Here is a 12,784-nt window from a genome sequence, read left to right on the forward strand (position 1 = left end):
ACGCCTCCCCTCACGCCTCCCGCGCTTTTGCTCTTAGGTGCGAGTGTTGAGGAATGTGCCCTGCTTGGGAAAAAGAAATAAATAAAAAAGAGAGGTGGGCGGGGAGTGGCATCATGCACTGTCCAGGCAGTGCACTCCCGTGTCCCCGTGGGCCGCTCCGGTTGTTTTCCGAGCAATAGTTTGGGGAGGGCGCGCGTTTTCCAGCCTTGTCCTTGGACCTTTTTTCTGGAGCGGCCCTGGGGCCGCCAGGAGCACCGTCAGCCGCCAAGCCGGGGTGCGGGAGTGGGGACGCCGCGAGCCCGATGGCAACGAGCCCATGTGCTTTGTAGAGAAAGGGAATTCCCCTGTGTGCTCCAAAAATCACAGTAGAAAAGGTAAATGCAAGAAAAGGGTTAATTAGTACTTCCACCTCCCCTCCTTCTTCCCCCACCTCCCCCCCCCCGTTGGATAAAGATGGTCTTGGATACCCTTTGTAAATAGGAATGTGGAGGTGGGAGGGGAAAATCAGCTCGGCTCCGACTACTCGGCTGCCTCGGTGGGTGAGCAGGCGGGAGGAGCTGGTGCAGCCCGGGCGCTCTCCCGGGGAACGCGCGGGGGACGGACGGGCACCCGCGGGGCGGGCACGGCGGGAGCGGCTCCTGCGCGGGGAGCGGGAGAGGAAGACAAGGGGCTGACATGCTGCCCAGCGGCTGCCGAGCGGTTTATTGAAGAGTTGGGGGGTTTCCCCTTTTTATTTTATTTTTTTTTTTAGCATTTTCCTTTTTTTGTACGCCGCCTTCTTGAAACCAGTAGGAGCAAGGAAAATAAGCTGAGGACAGAGAAATAAGACGGAGATGGTGAGCAGATCGCTGGGCTGGGGGGAATGAATGAGGTTGCCGGGCTATTTTCTGTGGGGTTCTTGCAGGGTGTAGTACGTTTTGGGGTGATTTTGCATCACGATTCCGGGCTAGACTTCTTTGTTTGCTAAAGGTTGCTGGTTCAGGTTTAACAGCGTTCATCAGTTTATTGAGAGATGCGCAACGAGGAGTTGATGTTTGCGAATGCCTGAATTACATACACAAGCCACACACACAAGCAACCCCTAAACAAACCAACATTGTAATAATCCTGCAATATGATGGGCAGCTCGTGTCATGGAGGGAAGTCATTGCTCAGGTTATTTGTGGCATGCATAGGAGATGAGTCTCTTTGTAGCAAAGACCAGACAAAACTAACCTATTTTTTCACACAAGCGACACCCATTACAGAGTTAAAAGCCAGAATTAGGGGTTATATTTTAATTTGCGCTTTCTCTGCAGTATTGAGGTTTACGGTTAAAATGTGACGTTTGTAGAAGTTGAAAAACTCTTTAAAATGTTCACTTCTAGTGAATATGAAATAGTAAAGACTGTCTTTCTTGCCTTTTTTCTTTTTTCTTTTTTTTTTTTTTCATGTAGGCACTTGTTTGTGTATGTGAAAGGGGGAATTTTTAAAACATGCACTTTGCTTGTTACGCTGTTGTGCCTTTAGGTAGGTCACAATGCAAAACGTGATTCATAGCATGTTAAAAAAAAAAAACAATCCTAAACAGATTTTTTTTATCAAGTGAAGACCTGTTATCGTACCAATAGCTTAAACCCTAAACACAACTTTGCGGGGGGGAGGCGGGAAACAGCCCTGCTTATTTGTATTAATGGGAATGCGTTATGGTTAAAAAATCCTGCTTCTAAATGAGAGAATATTGACATTGGCTGATTGCAACTTCCTCTTGATAGGGTACTGCAATCTGCAGAATACACCAGTCCTTTACGGCTCCATAAATTTAGACATACTTTGTTTACAAAACTGTGCAGGACTGCATGGTGCATTAGTAAAATCTGAAATTTTAGTGATTTTAGAAATGTTGCAAGGCACTGTAAAAGAGAAAAAAATGCAACCTTGTATTAAATCTCCCATGGAAAAAAAAAAGGTTTGTTGTAGTAAAGTAATACAGGGTATGCATGGTGACTAAAGTAATTGCAGGGGCTGGAGAGTTTGGAGTTTGTATAGGAAAAATAAGTTGTGAACTGTGCTGGGGTCTTCATCCTGGAAGGTATTTGGATGGATGGTTCTTAAATTTATTTTAAGCAGCATGCTGTCAATTCTTGTCTGAAATATTTAAATTATATGCTTCATTAGGCAAGTGGGTTTATCTTCCCATTGCTTGGCTAAAGGAATGCATTAAGAAGGCAAGGTTTGTAAGAACAATAGTTTGGCTGCATAGTTTCTCTGCATGGTTTATCCTTGTGTATTGTTCAGAAATAATAGATTGTATTTTATTTGACATGGGTGATCTTTATAAAGTGGACTTTTGTTATTTTATTCTTATGCCATAGTTGCTGTCAACATAAATAACTGAATTTCAATTAATATAACAATAGTTTTGACCTACTATTTAGCTAAAATTGAAGAAAAAGGATTATTTTTCTTGAATTTCATCTATTAATTCAATAGCTCTGCAACTGATTTCAGTGTCAGAAAGTTTTTAATATTGCAATAACCAATAAGAGCTACAAATAGAGGGAGTTTCCCATTTTATTGGGTTAGAGCACTGTACTAGAAATAGCAAAATTCCTGCCTTTTGCTTATACTTCAAATTTTGTACAAACTGTAATTTAGATTAGATATCTTGTCCTGAAGACCATCTGTATGCATATTACAGTTATATAAAACTAAGCTTCTGTACTTGATTTTATGTAATGCAACACATAATATCTGCAGTGCTTTTGGTGGATCTTGGGTAGTGTCAGAATTGACACACTGCAAGGAAAACCTGTTAGAATTCTTGTGCTACCAGGTTTATAGTTTGTTGCTCTTAATATTTTATTGTGTGAGTATAAATCATTGACACAGACATTGTAAACAAATGCTGTAGCAGCTAAGTGTGATTTTACATTTGGCTTATGTCTTTCCAGTTTAACCAGAGTATGACACTTCTGTCAGGTGTGGGGGCATCCTAATAGTCATCACAGTTACCTTCAAAGCAGTTTGTCAAATTTTTTGCTTTCTTGTCTGTCTGCAGAATAAGGAGTAAAAGGCCAACTCTGTTGTTACACCAATATGGATAGGGAAGGAATTTCACATGTGTTGCATGCAGTTACCTTATCCAGACTTAATGTGTCTCTCCTGGAAATCAGCAGTGAGGTTTTTAAGATCAAAATCCACCTATTTCTAGAAAATGTCTTCTTTCCATAATGCAAGACATTTAAAGTATACATGTAACTTGACAAACATATTTTCTTCAGAGAAGGACATTAGTGGTATCGTGGCTTTAAGCATTAAAATAAGAACAGGGAGATTTTTTTAAATTTCAGGTAGGATGTGGTCTACCTGTGAGCTGAAGCAAGGCAGGTAACCACCTGAGCATCTGAGAAAAGAAGCAATCAACTTAGATAATGAAGTGGCTTTTATTTTCTTCAGCTAACTTCTGTAAAACAAAGCCAACCACAAAAACCTGCGGTGCAAGTGTTTTCTTCCCTGTTTGCTTTTTCACTCCTACCTATGCATTGCACAGGCCGTTCAAAACAAACTGAAAAGCTACTTCTGGTGCAGCCTACTGAGGTTCTAGGAGTCTACATTTTCTCCATTAGCTTAGGTCACTTTTGTTTAAAATGGTATGTAAGAGAAATAGCTAATGCTAGTGAATCCAGTTCTTTTTGTGACTGGTTTTGTGCAACATTCTAAGAACAGACAGCTTAATTTAGTAATACTCAATCTTTTGAAAGCCTGACAGTCAACCCTCTGGCATAATTTCAAGTGGCATTTGGTGTGTTGTCTGTAAATGGCTAATCATTTAATAGTAAGTGGACAATATCTATTACTCATCATTAATTTATTTACAGTGATCAAGCAAAATTAATATTCTGGAGTCCTGATGAGACTCATTGATTACCGCTATTTCAGGGTAGTCTGACATTTTGACCCACCAAAAGAAATGCTCTTCTTGGAATACCAGTTAATCTTACAGATAAAAAATGTGTAAGATACCCAGTAGGAATGTACATATGGGTGGCGTTTTTAAATATTTTAGCCTTTTGTAGAGAATGCTTTGATTTAGTTAATGAAGCTCATATCTAGTTATTCCTCATTCCTACAAAGAACATTTATTTTCTTACAGTGTTGTCATTACTGGGAGCTTACCATTGTTGGAACGAATGTGTCTTTCCGAAAATAATGAATCTTAACTAAGGCAGCATTATACCCTTGAAGTGACGGGCTTTATTTTTTTTGTAACAGGTTACTTTATCAAGTTCTGTAAAAATTGACTCTACATTTATATGTGTACATATATACATACTTTTATATATATTTTGCTTTGTAGTTACATGATTTTTGTTCCATCTAGATAATCATCTCTTTGGAAGATATCTTGGTCTGAATCTGCAAGTCTTAATGCTCTATAATCAACTTAGGTTAATTACCATGAGATAAGTTGAGTGATTTTTGACTATAGTAAAATTTATATTTTGTCCATGTATTTAGAAAAAGTAAAACTGTAATATTTAGACCAAAGATTCCAGACTAAGTGGTCCAAGAAGGTGATTCTCATCCACCACTTGCATAGTGGTGATGCTGCTGCTGGCAGTATTACAAGGTACTGAGATCCATTGAGAACATATGGTCAGGGTTGTGCCTCTGTCTCGCTCTCCAGTTTATTTTGCATTGGGAAGACCTTTCTGTTCCTGAGCTACATGCAGTATGCTTCTTCTCTTCAGATATGATGGCTTTCTTAGACAATTTGGGATTTTTGTTCCATAAGGTCCTTGACTGGGTTGTCAAAATCTTCTGTGCATGCTTCAGTTGATGTTATTTATAGTTATGCTTTTTCTGTATCTCAGAGCACATGCATTTTGTTTCAGAAGCTGTGACAGGGTTTCCATGAGATACTGTACAGATATACACCAGTGCACCACTAATCTATTAGCTTCTGATTTGTAGGTCAGGGAGGAATTGAGATTTTGCTATCTAAGCAGTATCACCTCTTTGCTGCTTCAGTGCTTACGTGACACCTCAAGTTAGCTGAAAATTAAAAGGACACTGTCAAGGTATTTTTCACAATTTCATTTTTATTACTTACTTTGTTTGCCTTGTTATTGCTGTCATAAGCCATTGGAAACTTGAAGTCTAGTGCCTTAGCAACAGGCCTTTGTCCTCCAGAATAGGTACTGTTTAGCTGCTTATGGTTATTTAAGAATTGTGAAGCATTTACTGTCTCCTGAAATGCATTATTGAAGAATTACAGCTTAAGCATTGCAAGCAAGAGGGAAGAAGAGAGTAAATCATTTTGAGGTAAGTCCTGGCATTTTGATGTTATGGTAAACTCAAAATACTTATTATTTTCCTTATTTCTTTCAGAATCTAGTAATTTGGAGTCTAGAATTAGGCATCAGTGCTCCTTTCTACTGTTATCCTTGAGAGCGGATTTTTCAGGGGGTTGATACCAAGACCTATATTCTGGTTGGATGTAGTTGGAATTACCTGATGAAGTAATGTGTGTAAGAATTCTTACAGGTGCAGTGATACTGACTGAGATGCTGAGCAGTATCTTTACAGGACCTGGGCTTTGTGTATCACAAACTCCTTTTTTCTGCCCTAAGCTTAGTTACCTTCCATTCTTACTTGTGCTCTCATAAAAGAAATGATCACGGGGTTTTTTTTTACAGAAAAATATTGCCTTAACTTGTTCCTGTGTGAAAAAGTCTTTTATTAGCTGATCTACATTCATTGCAATGTAAAGTTAGTGAAACTAGACCTACTGTTTCCAGTAATTTAACAGCCTCTTCTTCATCTGCTCTGATGATGGAATAACTCCATTGAACCTTCTCATTACAGTAAATGTTCTCTGTTTAATTTGGGTTATGTAGTGATAAAATTTTAAGTAACTCTTATTCAGAACAGTGACAGAAGTGATGGCACAGACTTTTTTAGTGGATTGTCCTGTTGGTGAGAAACTGTATTGCGATGTTTCACTATCAACAGGGTCCATGGCTACTGGATTCACAGCTTGATGAGAGCCAAATGTATACAATGATATTGGATAGTCTAATTTTTGCAGGTTTTAAAAGAAGCAAATGATGATCTTTTTAATAGTATGCAGAGTAGCAAAGCTTGCAGAGATTGCCCAGAGGAAAGCAAATTGCAGAGTGACTTTAGAATATGGTTGATAAAGTTCCAAGGATCTTGGGGAAGGAGAATCTCAGATGTGACACTTAAGTTGGGGTAGCTACAATAACTTTAGGCATGTCAATTAAATGTCTGTTCCAGAAAGGGCATCCACTTCTGTCTGTGGATTAAAACAGTAGATACAGACAGACTTCCCTGGAGACTGATCCAGTCTATGAAGTTGAATGAAGTCTTGTAACTGGCACTTTGTGAGCATCTCTCTGCTGAGTGGCAAATATGGGTATTTTATGGAGACTGTCTTCCAAAATTAGGAATTAATAAAACTGAAATAATCTAACATTCCTTCTACAATTAATAATGTGATGCAAGAAAGCTGTAGTCTTGTTCCTCAGTAAAATTTCAATAACCACTCATGAAACTTTGTTTCAGTTTTGCATAATAGTACCTGTATTCTAGTGGTCCCAAGGTATAAAAAACTGTTATTGTATGCAGGATCCATAAATTTAGAAGTTTTCTGGAATGTTTAAGGCACATACTCTTTTGTCCTGAATAAGGATCTCATTTGACTTTATCACTGTAATGTCAAGTGAAGTCTCAGATACAAATCATAACTTAAACTGGCAGTGTTTGCTTCTTTGCACCACAGGCTGGGTCATGCCATGCTGGTATAACTTCTCATATTTTTAGACTGTTTCTTTTTTAATTCAGTGTGACAATACAAGTAGTGAGTTATTGATGGCAGCTAAAGTGAGACCATTATGACTGTAATCAATAACATACCTGCATAGAATAACAACTACTACTGGGGACATATTTTGTATTGATTCAGAAATTTATGCTGTCTCTACTATACCCAGTCTGCTACTTCCATAATTTATATAATAAAATCTCTACTTTAGAGAAGCTGTTACTAAGTTAAATACCAAGAAATGATGACATATCAAGATGTAAATTACATATTGAAGATTTTACTACAAGCAGAAATAGCACTTGCTAAATTCCTGTGGGTTCTGATTCAGGACCAAGGCACTTCCTTGCTGCAGGCTGCAGGATAATGGAAATCAAAACTGTGTTCCCTCTCCTAAAGCAGTATTTTAGAGGTGGAGGGTAAGGTGCTGCTTTTAATGTGGTGTGATGATGGAAGATTATTGAATTGTACAATCCATAAGTTTGAAACCTCTGTAGGTTACCACATTTTTTCTCCTGTGTTTCATTGTGGTATGTTCCTTCAAGTGAGAAACAGTCTTCAGCTTTTATAGAGTACTTACTATGCTGATGGTGGGGTTTCTGAATCCCAACCCATGCTCATCTCAAGGAAACAGCCATGTAATTTCTTTTATGATGCCACAAAGCACTTTCTACTGTTAGAGAAGCAGGAAAGCAGTATGATGACTCTGATTTTTAGGAACCTTATTATTTAAGGTTCTGAAGAACTCATGTTAAACAGAACTGAAACTTGTTATATATATAAAAGGAACATGAGAGAATCTCATATATATAAATAGATACCTTGGCTGAGACATACAGTGATCTGTTACGAATTTAGGCACAAACTCTAAAAGGATTTAGGCACTTACTGCCTTTTTAATGCCATTATATTTCTTTACAATATTGTCACTAAAACAAAGGATTTAGGAATCCCTTTGAAAGCTTAGATCACAGGTGTGTAAACTTCCTTGACTTGTTTGTTTCAGGTTTGTGTGGTTGTTACAGCTTTATTTTCAGATAAAGATGGGTTAATTTGGTAAGATGTATTCCATGTATATTTTTTTGCAGCTATTTTAGAAATGCGCTTAGAGATCAATTTAAGAAATATGTCAATCTCCACAGACTACCAAATTTAAAGAAGCTCAAAGAAACTTCAAAGAGAGCATAAAACTTGATTTTTGTTGTCAGCATATGTGAGCATTTGTATACATTTGGATTTGAAAGACAGTCACACAATAAACATAAGAATTCCATGGCCTTGCTCACCATCCTTGTTTAAAACTGCACAGTTTTGAAGGCATTTAGTACATTCCCAAAACCTGAGAAAATAATTGAGGGACATACAGGTGTGGAGAGTTTCAAAATACAACGTTTCCATTTATACTGATGTAAACTGTGTAATTAAGTCCAATCTCCGGTTGAGGTTGTATAATTCAGAGAATATTGAACATTCACACTTGCTTCAGGCTGTCTAGTGGACTATATTGCCCACAATTAAACAGATGAATGCACAAATAAGGATAGGCATCCTTCCAACCAGTTCTAGCTATATTTAGCAAATTCTTCTCATTTCCCTCTCTGTAGGAGGGTGATGTTGGTAACCTTAATATTAGCCAAGAGAACTGTCAGTGTCTTAAACTCTGCCCTACAAGGTGTTTTACTTGCCCATATTGTTTTGACCTTGTATTCACTCCCTTTCTTTTGGATTAACCATTTATATCACCTGAATGAAAAAATGTGCTTTGCATCCGAATGTAGAAAGAAGTAGAAGGTCATTCTCTGTGCCACAAGGGATTAGGAAGATCTTGAAAGTTTCACAAGTTAAATGCTCTGAAATTCATTAAAGATATAACCAAGGTAGGGGAACCAAGTGCAGAGAAATCTCCTTTTTAGGGAAACCAAAGGTACAGATTCTGTAATTTTTTACCTCATTTTATGTATCACTATTTCAAGAACTACACTGACTCATGTTAAAATGCCGTAGCCATTCTATGTGTAGTATTACCTCTAGAAAACAAAGAATTGGCTGAGAGAAGTCCTGTAATTAAGCATAAACAAGACCATGTATTGGCTTATTATAGATTTTAATTTTTTATACTACAGGCTTACTACCTGTGCAATGAGTAAATTACTGCTGAGTTTTGAAGGTGCTGTGTTTAGCCAAAGAAATTGGCTACAGATCCTGGTAGTGAAAGAACTTAGCAGGTGCCAAATGCAGATGTGTCTGTCGCAGTGATGCAGTTGGCAAGAGGAGGCTGCCAGGCAGGGATTTGGTGTATATGGGATTGAACTTTGTGATTCCACCAATGATGAAGAAAACAAGGCCTGAGAGAGAAGCCTTTTAGCCCTTGATTAGTTAAAGTAATGCAGGGTATAGTTTGTCGTGGTACCACAAAAACAGGGAAAGACTAGTAAGAATTACCGGATAAGCACAGCTATTTCTTATGGAGGGATTGAAGTCTAGGGGGAAGCAGCTGGTCTCACACAGGAGAGAGAGATACTTTAAAATTTTAAAATTTATTTTTTCTTTAACGTGCTAAACCAGCATATTTTAGAACTGTAAAAGCTTCAAAACCAGTAATGCATCTATTTCTATTGTTTCAGAAATAGACAAACTGTGGAGTCATCATCCATAGGAAAAGTACTGATCTCACAGTTTCTGATTTTGGTTAAATATGTAGGGATAAGGCATGTAGAGATTTCAGAAACTTTAATGTCTACATAGTAGTTCAGCTAAGAAAACTAGAATTTCACATAGTTTCTGATTTAAATGAGCTGTCTTCTGTCTGTAATCTGTTAAGTATATCTGCATGTACTCAGGAGACAGCTATACAGAGGATATAACTATTTTGTTTACCATTTTGAGATTGATGTGAATGGAATCAATACCAGCTACTTTGCTTTTCATTACTGAAGGCATCAAATGTTGATCAACCTTATCTCCGTTATGTCAAACGGATCACATCCCTTATATACACACACCATTTGACCTTCTAGGACATTCTTCAAAGAACTGGCAGGCTTAGCATGTCACTTTTTTCCTCACTTGAAGAAATTAAATCTAATTAGGAGGATCCTACTAATACAATGTAGATACAGATTACAGGTGCACAGAGTGTGTGGAGAGTCCAGAATGAAAATAGCTGTAATGAAGAAGCCGGGGGAGGGGGAAGACCCTGAAATAGGCTGACTTAATTATCAGTCTTGTACTCTAAAATAAGAGACTTCAGTAGCTGCACTGATATAAAACCTTTACAGCAAGTTTGAAAATTCTATTGGGAAAAAATCTCTCAAGACATTTTCTTCTAGCAGATATAAAATGAGAAAGACATTATGCACAAATGCAACAATTTCACAATTTTAATATTAGTGATTAACACTGATATTTATTTCCCTCTTCTTCACCCAGGTGTGGTTTGACTGGGTACACCTGAATTACTTAAGCGCTTTAAGAATGGAAGTATGAACAGAATTGTCTTCTCCTTGGGAAACCTTTGACATTTCACTGGCTGTTATTGTCCTTCTTGCAGCAAATGTCACTTGAGACTTTTGTAATAGAGAACAAAAAAATATGCTTGTGCATGCTTGTCATTTCACATGAAATCAAGTGACCGATTTCTGATAGAAATCTCAAGAGCATTGAGTTCATACGAGTTTCTCACAGATCCCCCTCAGAATAACTGGTTTTTGAACACATTTTTTGAGGCAAGGAATATTAATAGTAGATTATCTGAGAAACTGACTATTTAAAATACCTTTGATACTATGAAATTGAGGGAAACTTACTGAGTATGTACAAGACAAAATCCAACTGGTTTAAAGTAGATGTAATATCTAGGACTAAAAAAAGTGTTTGTTTTGTGTGTCCTTGTGTGACTGGAGAATTTAGAGCAGTCATTGGAAGATGAAGGAATCCAGCTCTCTGCATTATTGGGCCCAGAGGCCATACTGTGTAATTACTAATGCATGCAGGCATGGTCAATAAATTTCATGGTTATACATCTCATTGTCATTTTTGGAGCTCATTGATTTAAGCAGCTTGTGCTGATCAAGAGTATTACAACAGGCAGCACAGCATCATATGCTGACAGGTATAAAGTGGAGGAGTCTTACTTCAATCAAAAACTGAGGCAAAATTTTGCTATTAAGTGTGAACTAAATGCTGGAGCAAGTTGGCCAGAGATTGCAGGGATCGTGTTCCTGGAGATTTTTGAAACCTGACTGGAAAAGATCCTGAGCAACTTGCTGAAATTGACTCTGCTTTGAGCAGGAGAGTTGCCAGGTGATATCCAAGGATATTTCCAGTCTCAGCTGTTCTGTGTCTACTGTGAAAGAACCAGAAATTAGTCCCAGGGTTGCAAAACAATCTCCCTTGATGTTTCTTGCCAGTGGGGATAAAGCATCATCAGTGGATCTCCCCTTGCCTGTGCTGGCTGTGGAGAGGGAGCTGGATAGACAGTGCTGAGTCAGGCTGGGATGTGGCTGCAGGTCTGAGGGCACCATAATGAGCAGCTGCATTTATGAGACCACAGTTTGTGTTTTTTAACCAACTTGGTTGTATCTATTTAAATTAACATTTAAGGTCAAACTTCTGCCATTAGTGCAATAAAGAATTTTAAGAGGTGTATTCAAATTCAAAGCTTCCTCTACCACTTTATACAGCTGGCTACAAAGCATATTGGCTTACACTGAACATAATCTTCTAATGAGTTTTGTTTTTGCCAGGAGATACATGTTTCTTCCATTGTTTTGTTTGCTTCTGTTTTGTACTTTGTGAGTAATAATTGCAATTACTTTTCTACAGTACCATGTTGGTAACAGCAGCAGGAAGCCATAGCTAGCTCAGCTGGAACATTTTGGTCTCTGAAATTCTTGTTACTGCATTCAGAGTAAGAAATAACTGCCTGCTTATCTTTGTCGCATTTGGATACTCTTATCCCTTCTTTGTTCAATATTTCTTTATTGGTTAGACTTGAGACAGCTGGTAGGAATAGCAAATCCAAGTTGATTGTAACAGATATTGTCTGACATTGGCATGTCTGTAACTAGGAAGATGAAAACAATGTGCAGTAAATATTTTGGACAAGCTGAAAGAAGTTAGTAAAATAATTCATAATTGTCCTGCCTGCTAGACTGGATAAACAAAGTGAAAATTATTTCCTTTTATTTGTGCACATTTTTGAAGAGTCTCAGAATTGCTGTGGTGGTGTATTGAGATGTATGTCTGCTCAGTGCTTTTGTGGCCATACTTCATGTTACACGAGTAGCATGGTTGGAAGTTACCTGGACCTTCCATCAGAACAACGTTCCTGTGGAGAACATGTCCTGTGGCAGTTGTGGGTCTGGGAGAGCTGTGCTCAGTTTACACCTCAACAACCGGTCTGCATTAAAGCACCTTGAAGACATATTTGTAATACTAAAATAAAGGTGCTTAGCCTTTGTTTAAAGTCCTGTCTCTCTGGAAGCAGGTTACCTAATGAGCATGTTTTACCCATCTCATGGGGACAAAGCCTGAGCTGTTAAATTTGTGGCAGCAAAACAAAACAATTTTTGAACCAAGTCATCATTTTCAGCATCAATAGAAGGTCATGCCCTTGTCAGCTGGCATTGGTTCAGCACAAGGTTCCAGTCAGAATTGGCTGTGTTATGCTTAGAGCTGCTCTTTAAGAGACCTTCACCCTTCACTCTTGTTTGGAGCTGCTGCCATGGCAGGTCTATTGAATATTTATAAGAAACTATTACGAGACTCCTTCCTGCAGTCAGAGTGCAGACTCGTTAGTTTTCGTCTGGCAGAATGAAGCTTGCTCAAACTCATGACAGACTCTGCTTACTGTTTTGTGTTAAGCCATGATACTAATTTAAGTTCAAAATACAGCTCCAGTTGTACTACTACAGTAGTTTCAAGGTTGGCTTGGTTCCTGAGAAATTCAGACCT

The 12,784-nt window shown here is 38.2% G+C and overlaps 1 protein-coding gene across 9 annotated transcripts in view; it reads left to right on the top strand.

The window, feature by feature from the left end:
• The first annotated feature begins 630 nt into the window (after positions 1 to 630).
• Positions 631 to 12,784, top strand: part of ARVCF (ARVCF delta catenin family member) — a 248,060-nt gene continuing 235,906 nt past the window's right edge. For 5 of the 9 annotated variants that reach the window (XM_015643618.3, XM_015643626.3, XM_015643623.3 and 2 more), the window contains exon 1: positions 631 to 836. The gene's annotated coding sequence lies outside the window, so the exon portion shown is untranslated. The remainder of the gene's footprint in view (positions 837 to 12,784) is intronic. The other 4 variants (XM_015643625.3, XM_015643630.3, XM_015643620.3 and 1 more) reach the window with 3 other exon arrangements.

Source organism: Parus major, chromosome 15 (genome assembly GCF_001522545.3).
Source record: "Parus major isolate Abel chromosome 15, Parus_major1.1, whole genome shotgun sequence".
Classification (NCBI taxonomy): domain Eukaryota; kingdom Metazoa; phylum Chordata; class Aves; order Passeriformes; family Paridae; genus Parus; species Parus major.